A 19,666-nucleotide genomic window follows, 5' to 3' on the forward strand; every position below is an offset into this window, starting at 1 on the left:
TGCATACCTTAGGGCTCAGACCGGTAGGATTGTTGAGCGTCTGCCTGTCGAGAGTAGGACTACTTAGCACCTCTGAACAGAATGTCGGCAATCTTTTTGGTTTTTACATAGCACAGATCCGCACAGATCATCATCCGTCAACTTTGTTAAAATACTCCCAACCAGAAATTGCCAGTAGCATTACTTTCATAAACTTTGTTTGGCATGTCCCATTGTTGCTAGTTGTTGGTAGCCAATGTCAGCTAACCACTTAGCTGCTTGTGTTAGAAAGCCCTTGTTGATACTAGCCAGATGGCCAAGGCTAGATAGCTAGCTAGCAAGATGATGAAGAAATAATGTAATCCACTCTCCATAATCCCATACTGCCAGTGCTAGCCCAACTAGGCACATTTCTAGCTAGCTAATGTTAGCTAAATGGTTAGCATGTAATTCGCTAGGTAGCACAACATAGCTAGCTAGCTAAAGACACTCCACTGACTCGATCAGCAGCTAACAGGTAGCTGCTTCATGAAACTAATCCATTGTGATTTACTTATAATGTTACTAGTTACAGTGGCCAGATAGATAGCTTAGATGAGGATTTAGTGTTGTGTGCATTGTGTCTGTGCACTTAGCTAGCATCATCCCATTCATTGCATATGAAGTGTGACTGGCTCATTTAGCAAGCTGCAAGGGGGTGGGAAAAGTGTTGGGAAAAGTACCCTATTTTTTTTATCTTCTTTTCTGATTGGTGCAGAGTAAAATGTCTGTATCGACGGGCAAGGCGATTCTACATGTAGAAACAGGCAAAATTAGATGGCAGTCAAACGCCATTGGTGTTGGTCCCAAAAACATACCATGCAGTGAACAAGCGGACGAACGGCAGGTGAACTGCAGGTGAACGGCAGACATTCAGTGCTTTGTGTGTGGTCTCTTACTGGATGACTGCACCCCTTGACTCCCTCCCCCCTCCTTCTCTCCTCCCAATCATGACTCAGGAATGTTTTCCTGGAGCGTTGTTGATGACGACCGGCCCAGGTGAGGTCAGGTCACCTGCCAAGCCTTCGCTAAAACCACTCATCTCCAAGAATAACATTAACCTTTCACTTGTCGTTTTTCTGCCATTGGATCTGGGGTGATAAGGCATGTGTGGTATTTTCTCAACATGCTCAGGATCACGCCTGTCTCTTACAGTCATCACTATGTCAACATGGTCATGTGAGTGAAGGATTGATACCCCTGGCCTGCCTAATCACTGAGATGGGAATTGCAACACCGATAGACCGCAACTATTGTTTTTGTGTGCTGTGGTTTTAATGTGCTCTGGGTGCCAGTTTGGCCATGATTTAGAGATTAAAGAAGTTTACCCAAATCCAAAATCTCCGAAGTCATTCCATACATTCAAACTACTGTAGTTCAGTCGAGTTTTCCCTCTTCCCCTCTTTCTCTCTTTGGAGTGCAGAACTGAGACAGCTGCAAAAACTGGTCACCTGACACGTGACGTTGCTGGATGCAGGCCTGCTCCTTTGTCAGTGAATGCATGATCCACAAATCTGTGAACTATGGACAAATTCATTGTTTTATTGACAGCGTACGGAATAATTAGCTATTTTTGTCAAAAGTACTGGCAGCTTTGAGTCAGGAAATGTGTACTTTCGCACCTAAAACATTATTTTATGTCATTATTTTATGTAGCCGACTGCCACAGCAGAGGAGATGGGTAACAACTGCGCATGAGTGCCCTCGTATTGGAAACCTTGCTACATTGAAACGTCAGGATATGCCCTTATATGGAGCTTGATGTCATAGATTACAGTTATTTTGGGGGGTTGAAGTAGTGAGGATACTAAAGACAGTACAGTTCTCTTGCAAAAAAACAACCAAGAACATGTCTAATGACAAAAGAGTTGCGAGTGAGGAGGAAGAGTAGCCTACTGGAGGGGCGTTGATGTTGTCAAACCTTATTTATTCTGACGAAGAATTGAGGGGAATTGAACTTCAGATGGCAGCCACCGTTTTAGATACAGAGGCCGCAGCAACAGCTGGACCAGAACCCCAACCCATCCCCAGGATCAACACAGACTGGTGGTGCAGTTCTGGCAATTGCACTCCAATGCTGACAAATGAGGAATGTTTGTGCGGCAGAGAATTTGAATATGTGACTACAATTCTTACAGACATGGAGGAACTTATCGATGCTGACGAGTAGTTAGTCTGCTTTTGCAACCACATACATTTTGCTGCCCACAAAAACTAATTTTCCATATTCCTAAATGGAATTGGAGGCACAACCCTGTTCCAGCTGTGCCAAATGAGCAGTTATCTAACGAGTAAGTAGCTAAACTTTACTTCATTGAATAATCGCTTATCATAAACCTCTATGAGCGGGACCGTTAGTGGGTTTATGTTTTCACATTATCCCAAACCACTATATAGCCTATGTTTATTCATCACAATGTTTTTGGGATATTCTATTCTGCAATGTAAGGTGACACAATGTATATTGTTATCACACCCTGATCTGTTTCACCTGTCTTTGTGATTGTCTCCACCCCCCTCTGGTGTCGCCCATCTTCCCCATTATCCCCTGTGTATTTATACCTGTGTTCTCTGTTTGTCTATTGCCAGTTCGTCTTGTTTGTCAAGTCAACCAGCGTTTTGTCTCAGCTCCTGCTTTTCCCCAGTCTCTCTTTTTCTCGCCCTCCTGGTTTTGACCCTTGCCTGTCCTGTCTCTGAACCCGCCTGCCTGACCACTCTGCCTGCCCCTGAGCCTGCCTGCCGTCCTGTAACTTTGCCCCACTACTCTGGATTATCGACCCCTGCCTGCCTTGACCTGTCGTTTACCTGCCCCTGTTGCTGTAATAAACATTATTACTTAGACACAGTCTGCATCTGGGTCTTACCTTCAAACCTGATAATTGTCTCCTCAACCCCCTGTCATAAATGCATAGGGCACATATCGTTGCTGTCTGATGAAAACCTCTTATCTCCAACTAAATGACCATATTTTCCCATTAACAATACATTTCCTTGGGCATAGAGTCATGAAATGTTCAGAGTACATTGAAGGAAGTTACTGCTTTCAATAAAAACATATTTTTTTTAAAGGCGAAACTTAGTTACTAGGTTATCATCAGACAGCGACGATATGCCAACCTGTAGAGCACCTAGGCCTATATGTCTACATGATGGTGCAGTGGTAATAACACAATAAGAACGCCTCAAACTTCAAGGATCAGGCTACATACCTCTGCACCCTTGCTTTGTCATTTTCTCTTCTCAAACACACCTTTGTATTTTGGCACTGCACCAGATCTAGTCCATGGAAATACAATAGTAACAGCTGTATCTTTTATTATAAACTGAGTGGTTCGAGCCCTGAATGCTGATTGGCTGAAAGCCGTGGTATATCAGACCGTATACCATGGGTATGATAAAACATTTATTTTTACAGCTCTAAGTTGGTATCCAGTTTATAATAGCAATAAGGCACCTAGGGTGTTTGTCGTATATGGCCAATATACTGTACCACGGCGAAGGGCTGTTCTTAGGCACAACGCAACACGCCTTATTGTTTAAGTATCCTTCGGTTTTCTGTCCCCATAATTTCAGATTGCATTTCTCGTTCATATGCATCGTTGCTGAAGTGCTTTACTCACTCACACATGCAGGGATTATCATGACACAAGGCGAGACCCAGATACAGACACAGGAGGCAGATGGTTGGAGTCTTACAATGTTTATTCATCTAAAAGGAGTAGGCAAGAGGATCGGGCGGCAGGTAGCCTAGAGGATCGGGTGGCAGGTTACCAGGTAGCCTAGTGGTTAGAGTGTTCAACTAGTAACGGAAAGGTTGCGAGATCAAATCCCTGAACTGACAAGGTAAAAATCTGTTGTTCTGCCCCTGAACAAGGCAGTTAACTCACCGTTCCTAGGCCGTCATTGAAAATAAGAATTTGTTCTTAACAGGCTTGCCTAGTTAAATAAAGAATAAATAAATACAATTAAAAAAGAGAATGGTCATGGACAGGCAAAAAGGTCAAAACCAGATCAGAGTCCAGGAGGTAAAGAGTGGCAGACAGGCTCGTGGTCAAGGCAGGAGAATGGTCAGGCAGGCGGTTACAGAGTCCAGAAACAGGCAAGGGTCAAAATCGGGACTAGAAAAAGGAGAATAGCAAAAAGCAGGAGAATGGGAAAAACATACAAGAGGAACTGGCACAGAGAGACAGGACACAGGGATAAATACACTGGGGAAAATAAGCGACACCTGGAGGGGGTGGAGACAATCACAGGGACAAGTGAAACAGATCAGCGAATTGAATTTATAATTGCTGCTTACTATTTTCTGCATCTCTATATATCCTTTACTGGAAAACTGTGAAATTTGGTGCCTTCCTCCCTTGATTTCATGTAATCAAATCACATTTTATTGGTCACATACACATGGTTAGCAGATTTTAATGCGAGTGTAGCGAAATGCTTGCGAAATGCTTAGGGTTGTGGGCGGAGCAGTTGCCGTACCAGGCGGTGATACAGCCCGTCAGGATGCTCTCGATTGTGCATCTGTAAAAATTTGTGAGTGTTTTCGGTGACAAGCCAAATTTCTTCAGCCTCCTGAGGTTGAAGAGGGGCTGTTGCGCTTTCTTCACCACACTGTCTGTGTGGGTGGACCATTTCAGTTTGTCCGTGATGTGTACGCCGAGGAACTTAAAACTTACCACCTTCTCCACTACTGTCCCTTCAATGTCAATAGGGGGGTGCTCCCTCTGCTGTTTCCTGAAGTCCATGATCATCTCCTTTGTTTTTTTGACGTTGAGTGTGAGGTTATTTTCCTGACACCACACACCGAGGGCCCTCACCTCCTCCCTGTAGATCGTCTTGTCATTGTTGGTAATCAAGCCTACCACTGTAGTGTCGTCTGCAAACTTGATGATTGAGTTGGAGGCGTGCATGGCCACACAGTCATGGGTGAGCAGGGAGTACAGGAGAGGGCTGAGAACACACCCTTGTGGGGCCCCAGTGTTGAGGATCAGCGGGGTGGAGATGTTGTTTCCTACCCTCACCACCTGAGGGCAGCTCGTCAGAAAGTCCAGGATCCAGTTGCACAGGGCGGGGTCGAGACCCAGGGTCTCAAGCTTAATGACGAGGTTGGAGGGTACTATGGTGTTTAAGGCTGAGCTGTAGTCGATGAACAGCATTCTTACATAGGTATTCCTCTTGTCCAGATGGGTTAGGGCAGTGTGCAGTGTGATTGCGATTGTGTCATCTGTGGACCTATTGGGGTGGTAAGCAATGTATAAAGTATAAAGTGCAGTCAGGGACCGAACACCAGCCTGCTCTTGCTACCATTTCTTTTCCATTTTGTGTCACTAACTTTACCTGCGATAGGCCTAACTTGATCAACTTTTGCACCAGCTCCTTCTCCCACCAAATAAAGCTGTGACATAAGGGCATATTGTGAGCAGGCTTCCCCCACAACGGCGCACATGCACAGTTGTTACTCATCTCCACTGCTGTGGCAGTCAGCTACATAAAATAATGATATAAAGCAATGTTTTTGATTGAAAAGTACACACCTCCTGACTCAAAACCGATGGTAATTTTGACCAAAATAGCTAATTTGGTTGTACGCTTTCAATAAAACAATGAATTTGTCCACAGTTCGTGGATTTGTAAATCATGCATTCACTGACAATGGAGCAGAGTGAGGCTTGCATCCAGAAACGTAACAGGTCACATGACCCGTTTTTGCAGCTGTCTCAGTTCTGCAATCCCGGGAGAGAGGGCGAACTGCACTGAACTAGTTTCAATGTAATGCCAGGCTCTCTCCAATGTATGTAATCACTTGGGAGTTTCTGGATTTTGGGTAAACTTCTCCTTTAAGAATTATGTTTTGTTATTTTTTGTAAGTCACTAGCTTTACCAAAAGCTGTGTCTCTATCTTTTTTACAGACTAAAGCACTGAATCATAAGGCATTGTCAACCCATCTCTGCATATAGACAACTGTTCAGTGGACTTGTTCTTTAATCAATCTCTAGAAACACAGTTCCTCCTGTAGCTACATAAACATGTCATAACCCCACTTACAGTTCTATAGCATAGCCAACTGATTGAACGCATACCTTACTGGATGACCCTTTGGAACCCTGCCTGCTTGTCTCCTGATGTGCTAATCAGGTCGGCTGGCCTAGTGCTACGCTAACAACCACCCAGTGGTCTGAGAACATGCTCTATCTAATGGCCTAGCTCTCCTGCGGGAAAATAATGAGAATATCATGAAGAGTTTTAAATGAAAACACGGTGTGGTGGGGTGACCGTGGGCCGTGGGTGGCCTAGACAGACAGATGCCTAATTGGATGTATTCTTTCCCACTCCCTTTAAACTCATTGTTAGCACGACTTGTCAGGTGGCTGCTAGGGATTAATAAAGCATCAATGGGCCATGATCCCATTAGCGAAAAAAAACAGGAGCAAAGGTGGTTGTTTAAATGTGATGTGAGAGAATGCTGCTGCTGCAGAAGACTGTTTAGATGGAAGTAAATCTCCACATCAGCATGTTGTGTAAATGCCAACACAGTATCACAGCTTATTGTGAAATAGACACACATTTCTTATTTGAAATTTGTGACAGGCACAGGTTAAATGGTTAAGGTCAGGGTTAGCTCAAAAGTAGTAAGTAGTTGCAAAGTAGCTAATTAGCGACAATGCTAAAGTTACCCATGATGAGATTCAAACACACAACTTTTAGGTTGCTAGACTTTCGAGTTATATGCCCACCCAACCTCCCTCCTATCGTTTCTGTCTTAAGTAACCTACAGTCTTTATTTGTGATTGAAATGCACTGTATACAAAATTGTGTACTGCACACAAAAAAATATACTTTTTCGTGTGCCTGTCACAAATTTCCAATAAGCAATTTATGTCTATTTCACAATAATCTGTGATACTGGGTTGGTAAATGCACCAATGTGTGTGCAATGCATATGAGAGAGAAAAGATGCATGTTTTTGTGTGTGTAAGGATAGTTTTTAGGCATCATTTCATGCATGTAGTGAAACTCTGTCCAAAATCCCCATCATAATAAATGACTATACTATATAAACAGTTACATCTGCCTCTTAGCGTGCTGATAGGACTGTAATTCTTACATACACACTCACATTGCTTTCATGAACCATTGAAATCGGAGAACATAAACATATGCTTGTTGTGATAAGAGTTTGTTTATACTAATGGTACATTACTTAATCAACACAGTAAACACAGAACAGTCAAATGTCATCAAAATATGGCCGCCTTTACCAGCACAGATCTTTTCTCTTGCAGCTCTCTCAGAAATAGGTTTACTCCTAGAAAGACCGACTGGTTTGTGACCAAGTGATCTGTTATTTTTTACTAGTTTACTTTCAGTTAAATTCAAATGTACGATTCCGTATTGAGAAACGTTATGAACAGTGAATATCAGATACTCAGGTGGTCTTGGCAAACCTTCCGTCCATGTTCATTGTGCAATGTTGTCAGGGGGACCTTGGCTCTAGGGTTAGAATCCTTGGCTTCATTACCGTATAAAGTAATGTCAGTGTGTATGTTTGCATCATGACAACACACTAACAAAAGTCTGCTATCATAAATATCTCTATTGTGTGACAGAATTATATATAGAGCCAGCCTCGTTCTCTCAACACATCTCACACTCAGGTTTGCATAAAATGTGCACGTTTTCTTCTTCCAGCTTAGTCCTTATTAGCCCTCCTTATTAGCCCTCCTTATTAGCCCTCCTTATTAGCCCTCCTTATTAGCCCTCCAGGATTATTCTTTCACTGTTTTGGTTTTGTTTAGTTTAGTTTCTCCAGGATTATTTGCTCTGTCCTGTGAGTGAGACTGAAGCCATTCTAAACGTCTCTGGCTGAGTGGTGGTAGCTAATCCTCTATCTTTCACTGAAACGTCTCCACACGCCTCTTACTGGAGGCACGCACAGGTGGGTGCAGAGCAAAGGAGGGAAAGATGGGCTAAGGAGAGAGAGAGTGGATATGGTGGGAGAGAGGTTAAGGAGGGAGAGAGAGTCTGCACTCTACAGGGATGCACCTCTGTGTGTTTTGGTTTCCAAACTAAACCTCCGTAACCATGGCTGTCAGTCTGACATTGTGTTGGTGGCAGGCAGGCACCGGTGGGATCCCCTAATCTTCCCTGCTGACAGACAGGTTTCCAGACACAGGATGTGTTTTATTACCCTGTTTCTGTGCCAGCAGACTGGCTGTCCAACCTGGCACCTGTTCTATGAGACATTGCACCATTCTGAATTGTATAGTACTGAACATGTATGTAAACACACACATAATGCACATACAGTACATGGAGACACACACACACATACATACATACACATAAACATAATGCCTGACAGACAAATAAACAGACACAAGCACATACTCTCAGTCAAACACGTGTGACTTGCATAAAAGAGTGGACAGTGCCAATGCAGAAGACAAATACTGCCTGTCTTCCCTTTCATTGGTGTTTTGTGCTTCTTGGGACAAAACAATGACATGTATTTATTTGAATTTGAATGGGCATTGAATCAGTGCTGGGTGTGAAAGAGCCCAACAACAGGGAGCAGCTCTGAGTGACACTGACAGACAAGTCACCGTTTGTTATTCTGATCTCAGGCTTTAGCCGTCAGTTTATCTCCCCTCCCATCTCTTCTACCTCTCCATCTCCTCCCCTCTCCTCTCCTCTCCCTGATCTCTCTCACCTCCAGGCATAAACGGGAGGAGGTTGAGATAAAGGAATAGAGGACATGGAGAGGCGAGATGAGTGATTGAAGAGTTGACTGGCTATAGAGGAGTTGTATGAGAAATGGCCCAGAGGTGGAGAAGAGTAACGTGTAGAATTTGGAGATAGAGGGTAATCTGTTAAGAGTGAACTAAAGGCAGGGGTGGCAGAAAGAGGGGGGTGTTGGGGATTTGCAATAATTTGCTCGCTGCTTCCCTCTTTTTTAAATATGCCTGGAGGGCACCGCAAACCCCACCCCTTATCACCTGAGCCCCTCCCCTATCCCCTCCCCCGACCTGAGTGAGCAGATCTTCTACCTGACAGAATGCTGAGCTGAGAGGGACAGACAGAGCTAGCCTGGACAGGGCAGCACACTGCTTGACTCACCCTCCCACGGTGGGGCTACTCTATACGGGATAACGTGCATGGAGCAGCCTGGAGACAGCCAGGCAGGCCAAAGAGTGGAGCATTGGTTAGAGTAGCCATACTCTCTCCATCTACTAATGGAGGACTCTAAGTAATAGGGCTCAGCTTCAGATATCCTCTCTATCTGCTTGCTACCAGGACCTGAGGCAGCACACACACCTAGACACTTGTTGATGTGAATGTGTGGGTAGTCCACGCCTGAGAGAGAGACAGAGAGAGGGAGGGAGGGAGAGAGGTGATAGGTGAAAAAGAGAAGAAGAAGAAGAAGAAGAAGAGAGGAGGAAGGAATACAGAAATCAAGTTAGACCGACTAAATCTCAAACTTGCTGTATCTCAACTTACCTGTGACTGAACCTGTGTCTACACACACAGACACTCAGAGATAAGCCGAGAGGAGATGTACTGAAGAAGTTAGACCCGGAGCTCTTAGTTGGAGACGGCAATCTTGAAGACCCCAAGAGGGACAGGTCTGGGAGCTATGTAGAGTTCTACCAGGTGAAAGTGAGTGAAAAACCACACTACCTTATCATACCTTACTAATGTTTTGTCTTTTCTACCCACAAGGCACACTTATTCATGTTTTGTACTAGGATATAGTTCTACACTGGTGGCAGGGGCCTTGGCAATGTGGGCTCAGGCATTTGTTTGTTTTTAGATGAAGTGTGATCAGGGGCAGACTGGCCATCTGGCATTTCAGGCAAATGCCAGATGGGCTGGTCCATTTTTTCGCTTAGTGGGCCTGTCTAACAAAAAAAAGTGCACTAAATTAGCATTATCAGGTTAATAATGGAGGTCTCAAGGAAAAAATGTGTCTGCGTGTTAGAAATGCCAGACCTGATTTCTGGTCCCAGTCTGCCCCTGTGAGTGAGCGACACCTGTTGATCCAGTCTTGCTCACTGGCTGTGGAATTTGTAGCTTTCCTTTTGGGTTAATATAGTTATCGTGTGAAGTACATTGTACATTTCGGATAGACAACTTTGGCTATCTTCTACATCTAAAGATTCTCAACTGAAATCTCTAAAGTGGTCAAATAATCCAAACAAATACAATTCAATATAGAGACTTGATCATTCATGACATCATGTCAGTCTCTATGAATATTCAGACATATCACGTTGCCATATGCTGTAATATGTGGGTTGGTGTTCCTTGTGATAATACGTGACCTTGTAATGTTGACGTCAATGCTTCCCACAGTTGTGTCAAGTTGGCTAGATGTCCTTTGGGTGGTGGACCATTCTTGATACAGGAAAATGTTAAGCATGAAAAACCCTGCAGCGTTGCAATTCTTGACACACTCAAACCATACCCCATTCAAAGGCACTTAAATATAATTGTCTTGCCATTTCACCACCCTCTGAATGGCACACATACACAATCCATGTCTCAAGGCTCGAAAACTCTTCTTTAACCTGCCTCCTCCCCTTTATCTACACTGATTGAAGTGGATTTAACGGTTGATATCAATAAGGAGTCATAGCTTTCACCTGGATTCACCTGGTCAATGTCATGGAAAGAGCAGGTGTGCCTAATGTTTTGTACACTCAGTGTACATGACTATATTTATGCGACCTATGTGACCGATCTGGCACCGGTACAGACATTTCCCCAGAGTCCCATGACTGTGACTGTCTTTCTGAAGATAGTTCACAGGGTTACAGTAGAGCATAAGGTGCCTTCGTGTGAGCATGGTAGCAGCAAGTTAGGAGTGTGTGTGTGCATGTGCGTGTGTGTGTGTGTGCGCGTGTGTCCGTCACATGTGCAACCCTCAGGTCCACCATGAGGGTTGTTAACACAGTGTCCAAAAAAGGGCCAGAAGTATACAGAATGGTGTCGTCTGCGTAGAGGTGGATCAGAGACTCACCAGCAGCAAGAGTGACATTGATGTATACAGAGAAGAGAGTCGGTGTCACGGCTGTTCGAAGGATCGGACCAAAATGCAGCGTGTTCGTAGTTCCACATAATTATTAAAAGTGAAACTGAATGCAATACACTGAAATACTTGAAAAAACAACAAACCATGACGCAGAGAGGAAAATACATTACTCAAAAGATAATAATCCACAAACAGGAAGAGAAAAACCCCTACTTAAATATGATCTCTAATCAGAGACAATGAGGATCAGTTGCCTCCAATTAGAGATCAACCCCAAACAATCCCAACATAGAAATAGACAAACTAGAACTTAAACATAGAAATAGAAAACATAGAACCCAAAACACCCCCTGTCACACCCTGCCCTACTCTACTATAGAAAATTACATATTTCTAGGGTCAGGACGTGACAGTACCCCCCCCCCAATGGTGCAGACTCCGAATGCAAACAAACAAAACAAAACCCAACAAAACAACCACAAAACACAAAGGGAGGGTAGGGTGGGTGACTAATGTCTATGGCGGCAGCTCTGGTTCCGGGCGTAGTGCCCCCACCGCCCGCTGATCCCCCCCGCTTCTGTATGTCCGGAGGAACCAGACCATGGATCATGGCCGGAGGCTTCGGACCGCCAACCGCCGCTGAAGACTCTGGGCTAAAGGCCGCCACCGAAGGCTCTGGGCTGCAGACCACCGCTGAAGGCTTTGTACTGCAGACCACCGCTGAAGGCTCTGGGTTGCAGACCACCGCTGAAGGTTCTGGGTTGCAGACCACCGTTGAAGGCTCTGGGTTGCAGACCACCGCTGAAGGCGGTGGTCGCTGAACGCTCTGGGCTGCAGACCACCGCTGAAGGCTTTGTACTGCAGACCACCGCTGAAGGCTCTGGGTTGCAGACCACCGCTTAAGGCTCTGGGTTGCAGACCACCGCTTAAGGCTCTGGGTTGCAGACCACCGCTGAAGGCTCCGGGCTGAAGAGCGTCGCTGGAGGCTCCGGACTAGGGATGCGTACTGGAGGTCCGATGCGTGGGACTGGCATAGGTGGCGCCAGACTGGTAACATACACCTCAGGTCGAGTGTGGGGAGCAGGAACAGGACACCCCGGACTGGGCAGGTGCCCTGGAGGCCTGATGTGTGGAGCTGGCATAGGAGGCACCAGACTAGTAACACGCACTTCAGGGCGAGTGCGGGGAGCAGGCACAGGACATACTGGGCTATGGAGGCGCACTGGAGGGAGAGTGCGAGGAGCAGGAATCGGTCTCACCGGACTGGGGAGACGCACTAAGGGCCGAGTGCTCACAGCAGGCACTGGCTGTACCGGGTTATGAATGCGCACTGGAGGGAGAGTGCGAGGAGCAGGAATCGGTCTCACCGGACTGGGGAGACGCACTAAGGGCCGAGCGCTCATAGCAGGCACCGGCTGCACCGGGCTATGGATGCGCACTGGAGGAAGAGTGCGAGGAGCAAGAATCGGTCTCACAGGACTGGGGAGACGCACTAAGGGCCGAGTTCTCACAGCAGGCACTGGCTGTACCGGGTTATGGATGCGCACTGAAAGAAGAGTGCGAGGAGCAGGCACAGGAGACCTGGAGAGTATGGCTTGCACAACCCGCCCTGGCTGGATGCTCAACTCAGCTCGACAACTGCAGGGTGCGGGCACAGATCGCACCGGCCTGTGAATGCGCCCTGATGACACAGTGTGCATCACCGCACAACACGGTGCCTGCCCCGTCACTTGCTCCCCACAGTAAACACGGGAAGTTGGCTCAGGACTCCACCCTGACTCTGCCCAACTCCCTGTGTGCCCCCCCCCCCCCCCACACAATTTTTTTTGGGGGGGCTGCCTCTCGCACTTGCCTCTGGGTGGATATAGCGCCTCATAGTATCGCCGCTCCGCTCTCGCTGCCTCGATCTCCTCCTTCGGGCGGCGATACTCCCCAGCCTGCCTCCAGGGTCCTTTACCGTCCAATATCTCCTCCCAAGTCCATTTGTCCTGCTGCTCCATTCCACGCTGCTTGGTCCTTTGGTGGTGGGTTATTCTGTCACGGCTGTTCGAAGGATCGGACCAAAATGCAGCGTGTTCGTAGTTCCACATAATTATTAAAAGTGAAACTGAATGCAATACACTGAAATACTTGAAAACACAAAAACAACAAACCATGATGCAGAGAGGAAAACACACTACTCCAAAAATAATAACCCACAAACAGGAAGAGAAAACCCCCTACTTAAATATGATCTCTAATCAGAGGCAATGAGGATCAGCTGCCTCCAATTACAGATCAACCCCAAACAATCCCAACATAGAAATAGACATACGAGAACTTAAACATAGAAATAGAAAACATAGAACCCAAAACACCACCTGTCACGCCCTGCCCTACTCTACTATAGAAAATGACATCTTACTAGGGTCAGGACGTGACAGTCAGCCCAAGAATTGAACCCTGTGGCACCCCCATAGAGACTGCCAGAGGTCTGGACAACAGGCCCTCTGATTTGACACACTGAACTCTATCAGAGAAGTAGTTGGTGAACCAGGTGAGGCAATCATTTGAGAAACAAAGACTATTGAGTCTGCCGATAAGGATGTGGTAATTGACAGAGTCAAAAGCCTTGGCCAGGTCAATGAAGATGGCTGCACAGTATTGTTTCTGATCGATGGCAGTTAAGATATCGTTTAGGACCTTGAGCGTGGCTGAGGTGCACCCATGACCGGCTCTGAAACCAGATTGCATAGCGGAGATGGTACGGTGGGATTCGAAATGGTCGGTAATCTGTTTGTTGACTTGGCTTTCGAAGACCTTAGAAAGGCAGGGTAGGATAGATATAGGTCTGTAGCAGTTTGGGCCAAGAGTGTCCCCCCCTTTGAAGAGGGGGATGGCCGCAGCTGCTTTCCGATCTTTGGGAATCTCAGACGACACGAAAGAGAGGTTGAACAGGCTAGTAATAGGGGTCACAACAATTTCGGCAGATAATTTTAGAAAGAAAGGGTCCAGATTGTCTAGCCCGGCTGATTTGTAGGGGTCCAGATTTTGCAGCTCTTTCAGAGCATCAGCTGACTGGATTTGGAAGAAGGAGAAATGGGGAAGGCTTGGGCAAGTTGCTGTGGGCGGTGCAGTGCTGTTGACCGGGGTAGGGGTAGCCAGGTGGAAAGAATGGCCAGCCGTAGAAAAATGCTTATTGAAATTCTCAATTATAGTGGATTTATCGGTGGTGACAGAGTTTCCTATCCTCAGTGCAGTGGGCAGCTGGGAGGAGGTGCTCTTATCCTCCATGGACTTTACAGTGTCCCAGAACTTTTTGGAGTTTGTGTTGCAGGAAGCAAATTTCTGCTTGAAAAAGCTAGCCTTGGCTTTTCTAACTGCCTGTGTATATTGGTTTCGAACTTCCCTGAAAAGTTGCATATCACGGGGGCTGTTCGATGCTAATGCAGAACGCCACAGGATGTTTTTGTGTTGGTTAAGGGCAGTCAGGTCTGGAGAGAACCAAGGGCTATATCTGTTCCTGGTTCTACATTTCTTGAATGGGCATGCTTATTTAAGATGGTGAGGAAGGCATTTAAAAAAAACCCAGGCGTCCTCTACTGACGGGATGAGGTCAATATCCTTCCAGGATACCCGGGCCAGGTTGATTAGAAAGGCCTGCTCGCTGAAGTGTTTCAGGGACCGTTTGACAGTGATGAGTGGAGGTCGTTTGACCGCTGACCCATTACGGATGCAGGCAATGAGGCAGTGATCGCTGAGATCTTGGTTGAAAACAGCAGAGGCGTATTTGGAGGGCAACTTGGTTAGGATGATATCTATGAGGGTGCCCGTGTCTACGGCTTTGGGGTTGTACCTGGTAGGTTCATTGATCATTTGTGTGAGATTGAGGGCATCAAGCTTAGATTATAGGATGGCTGGGGTGTTAAGCATGTCCCAGTTTAGGTCACCTAGCAGCACGAGCTCTGAAGATAGATGGGGGGCAATCAGTTCACATATGGTGTCCAGAGCACAGCTGGGGGCAGAGGGTGGTCTATAGCAGGCGGCAACGGTGAGAGACTTGTTTTTAGAGAGATTTTTAAAAGTAGAAGTTCAAATTGTTTGGTTACAGACCTGAATAGTAGGACAGAACTCCGCAGGCTATCTCTGCAGTAGAGTGCAACACCGCCCCTTTTGGCCGTTCTATCTTGTCTGAAAATGTTGTAGTTAGGGATGGAGATTTCAGAGTTTTTGGTGGTTTTTCTAAGCCAGGATTCAGATACGGCTAGGACATCCGGGAGTGGAGCTAGGCACTGCAGGGCCTGGATTCACCTCTACATTGCCAGAGGAACAGAGGAGGAGTAGGATAAGGGTACGGCTAAAAGCTATGAGAATTGGTCGTCTAGGACATACGGAACAGAGAGTAAAAGGAGCAGGTTTCTGGGGGCGATAAAATAGCTTCAAGGTATAATGTACAGACAAAGGTATGGTAGGATGTGATTGCAGTGGAGGTAAACGTAGCCATTGAGTGATGATGAGAGAGATATTGTCTCTAGAAACATCATTGAAACCAGGTGATGTCATTGCATGTGTGGGTGGTGGAGCTGAAAGTTTGGATAAGGTATAATGAGCAGGACTAGAGGCTCTACAGTGAAATAAGCTAATAAACACTAACCAGAACAGCAATGGACAAGGCATATTGACATTAAGGAGAGGCATGCTTAGCCGAGTGATCATAAGGGTCCAGTGAGTAGTGAGGTTGGTTGGGGTCACGGCGATTCAGACAGCTAGCCCGGCCATGGGTAGCAAGCTGGCAGAAGATGGTCTGTTTTTAGCCACCTCGTGCGTTTCCGTCGGTAGATTAGTGGGGTTCCGTGTGGTAGAGGGGACCAATCCAATTGGCAAAATAGTTATAGTTATAGCGGCCCAAGAAAATTGTCCGACAGACCTATTCAGATAGCAGCTGATAAGACAGCTAACGATTAGCGGGCCGCAGATGGGCGTTCAGGTTACGTCGTGATGGAGGGGTGATTTGGATAACTCCCTCGGGCCTTGACTCTATAGCATGAGCTAGGTAGGTTGGTGAGGGGGAATGTGGGTAGTTTTTGTGTACATAGAGGGAGTGATGTGATCAGGTTTGTGTCCCCACCACATCCCTATTATCTCACACACATGTGTGCACACACATACTGCAAGCAGAGTGTATGGAGAAGGGGGTCCATTTGTTGCCTAATCAACAGGTGGCTAACACTGATAAGTCTACTGTAACAAATATTTGTTCATGTATGGTCATTTTGTATCTAAACGCAGCACACCTTTTCTCAGAATCACACCTATTTCCAGAAATGTACTTACGGAAGTACTGTTCTGTAGATGCTAATAACAACCCGCAAATTGATCTGTCTCTGAAAGCTGAGGCGGTCGGATCTTAGACGTTGGGCTGGCGGTGCAAGGTATTAGACCAAATAAGAAAGATTATGTCTCAATGACCCCATGTTTTCAGGTTAGGGAGGAGGGGAACGATGGAGGAATGGAGGGATAATAGAGTTTATAATGAGATGGGCTCTGACAGCCCTAGGCGCCCTTTTGACAACTTTTGGACAACAGCTTTGAGGACTCTGGGGAGAGGGAGTAGAGGGAGAGAAGGGCAAGAAGCCGGAGAGGGAGAGAAGGGCGAGAAAGGGGAGGAGCTCCCTCTACTGTTCGCATTTGGTGCAAACAACCCCCTCCCCCCCAATTAGATGAAGGAGAATTAGCCGACCCCCCAGAATGAGCGCCTGGGACAGGGAGGATTAAAGAGGGTGGGGGGTTTGTAGGGGGTAAAGGGGGTTGGTAGGGGTTAACAGGGTTTGTTTTGGTCAAAGACAACATGAGTCAACATGGCTACCTTTTAACACACAAGCCACTAGAGAAATGGAGAAAGAACTAGAATGCTCCAGGCCGTCATTCACTATCTAGTAAATTCATGATCTAGAGATCAGATTGAACAATTAGACACTGAAGTATGAGGAAGAGAGGTAGGATGTTTGTCTCAGTGGTTTGATTTCCAGAACTCGCACAGTTCTGTCTACTATATCTGTTTCTCTGGAAGTACTATTCTGCGGCCGATGTTGGTGGGATTATTTCCACATTGTAGTTAGAATGTTGTGAGCCAAGCTGCTTCAAGATGGCCAATTAGATTGGCTGGTTTGAGTTGGGCTCTCTGGGTTGCTCTGCCTCCCAAGCCATCCGTGAAGCAATTAGGTCATTAGGTTGGTTGGGCCACGGTGGTTTCTGCACCAGGGAATCCTGGCTGGGAGTAATGTAGTAAAAACAGAATGTTTTATTTTTTCATCTTATTCCGTTTGAAGCCTTCACCAATCTCACTGTGTGAAACTTCCTTGGAGGCATAGAAGGCTGTCCATTCACAGTGCCTGAAAAAAATATAAACAGGATAATTGACTTTCATGTGGACTTTTGCAGAATTCAGAGCGATAGAGCAGAGAATAGAGAAATAAAGTTTTCCTTCAAGCACCCAACAAAGCAATGGAGCATCTGATTCATCCAGTGGGCTATAGTGTTCTATTCTGGGATGTGGCAGATGATGGATGACCGACAGGACAGCTGGAAGGAGAAAATAGAGAGAGATTTTATTGAACACAGGGACATTTTCCAGGAGGGAGGGAAAATCTTGTTTCAGAGTCTGCAGCCAGCCAGAGAGAAGAGAGCAACACTAGTGGTTTCAAATTCCTTCAACGGTTTAATGATGAATGAATTTGAACCATACTGCTGATAGTCTTATGTTTGCTTGCTTGCGAGACAAAATGAATTACTGTACAGTAATGAATATGTACATGCAGTGTGCATTGTATCAACATGTGTTTTGTTATGGTGTCAGTTTAATCTCTGAAAGCTAACAGATATAGGATCTTAATTTTAGCAAATGTTTCTACAGTAGGAAAATAATCCTGCAGCTACAAGATAAGTTAATTATTATGTGCTTTATAATTAATGCAGATTTTTGTAAGGGAAAATCAAGTCTGAAATTTCAATGTGGAAGTTACACATTTCTGAAGCCTTTTTAATGCTCAAATACACTACAAGGTTTCTCCTGCAAAAGCGTGATCAAATTAAGATCCTACATCGGTTACAGGACATGGTGTTTTGATTTGACAGATAACCCCTGTACCGTGCTATGGTTTAATATCTTTTGGTTTTCGATTTCTTGTTACTCGTCTGATTGACACTGCAGATAAATCCTGTGGCCAATTCTTGCACTGACAGGCAGATTGAAAATGTACAGATATCATATATTGTCAGGGCAGAAGCATAGTCAGTGTCTGTCTCTGGGGAGAACTAGGGCAAAAAGCAAACCCTCGTCCTTCATCCGTCAGACACAAGATAACACACACCAAAGAGAGAGAGAATGGCATTTCTTTGGTTCATTTCTCCTCTCTCATCTCCCTCTCTCTTCTGTCTTTTAATGTCTACTGAATGTTGTGAGAGGTAGGTGGAATAAATAACTTAATCAACTCCCTCCTCTGCAATGAGGTTTGTGTCTCTTGTCTCCTATATGTTCACTTTGATCTGATAGGAATTTGAGCACAGTGAAGTTTATCTACCGGCTGCATTTTCACTTTATCATCAATACATGAGAACAGAGAGCAAGATAGCGGCTTTCCACAAGTCTGGCTCATCTGTTGATAGGGAGGCAGAGAGAGACGAATGAGGGAGGGAGGGAAGAGAATATAGAGAGAATACAGAGTGGCATTCGTCTGATTATTAGAGCGAATTTTAGCAGGTGAAGGTTAGTTATGTGATTCCATTATTTCTCCTCAGGACTAGTTTCCCTCTATGCAACAAAATATTTCATTAAATGCTGATGTTTAGAACTTCTCACTGTGTGTGTGTGTGTGTGTGTGTGTGTGTGTGTGTGTGTGTGTGTGTGTGTGTGTGTGTGTGTGTGTGTGTGTGTGTGTGTGTGTGTGTGTGTGTGTGTGCGTGCGTGCAAGCACAAGTGCAAGCACTGGTGTGTTTTTGGCATGAGGCCCACTAAGAAATACACTGAGTGTACAAAACATTAGGAACATCTGCTCTTTCCATGACATAGATTGACCAGGTGAATACAGGTGAAAGCTATGATCCCTTATTGATGTCACTTCTTAAATCCACTTCAATCAGTGTAGATGAAGGGGAGGAGACATGTTAAAGAAGGATTTTTAAGCCTTGAGACAATTGAGACATGGATTGTGAGTGTGTACCATTCAGAGGGTGAATGGGCAAGACAAAATATTTAAGTGCCTTTGAACAGGGTATGTTGTAGGTGCCAGGCTCGCCGGTTTGAGTGTGTCAAGAACTGCAACGCTGCTGGGTTTTTCACGCTCAACAGTTTCCTGTGTGTATCAAGAATGGTCTACCACCCAAAGGACATCCAGACAACTTGACACAACTGTGGGAAGCATTGGAGTCAACATGGGCCAGCATTCCTGTGGAACACTTTCGACACCTTGTAGAGTTGAATTTAGGCTGCTCTGAGGGCGAAAGGGAGTGTAATTCAATAATAACTGTCCATTAGTCCCTTGTGTGACCATTATCAGAGTCCCTTTGCTCACACATCCCTAAAATGAATCTGCAGCACCAAAAGGGAACACACTCACACATTGTAAACACAAAGA

The 19,666-nt window shown here is 45.6% G+C and overlaps 1 protein-coding gene across 1 annotated transcript in view; it reads left to right on the forward strand.

Moving 5' to 3' along the window:
• The first annotated feature begins 9,429 nt into the window (after window positions 1-9,429).
• LOC115161115 (rho GTPase-activating protein 20) overlaps window positions 9,430-19,666 on the forward strand; it is a 60,245-nt gene continuing 50,008 nt past the window's right edge. Inside the window, exon 1 of the mRNA XM_029711869.1 lies at window positions 9,430-9,679. The gene's annotated coding sequence lies outside the window, so the exon portion shown is untranslated. The remainder of the gene's footprint in view (window positions 9,680-19,666) is intronic.

The sequence above is a fragment of the Salmo trutta genome, chromosome 24 (genome assembly GCF_901001165.1).
Source record: "Salmo trutta chromosome 24, fSalTru1.1, whole genome shotgun sequence".
NCBI classification, from domain to species: domain Eukaryota; kingdom Metazoa; phylum Chordata; class Actinopteri; order Salmoniformes; family Salmonidae; genus Salmo; species Salmo trutta.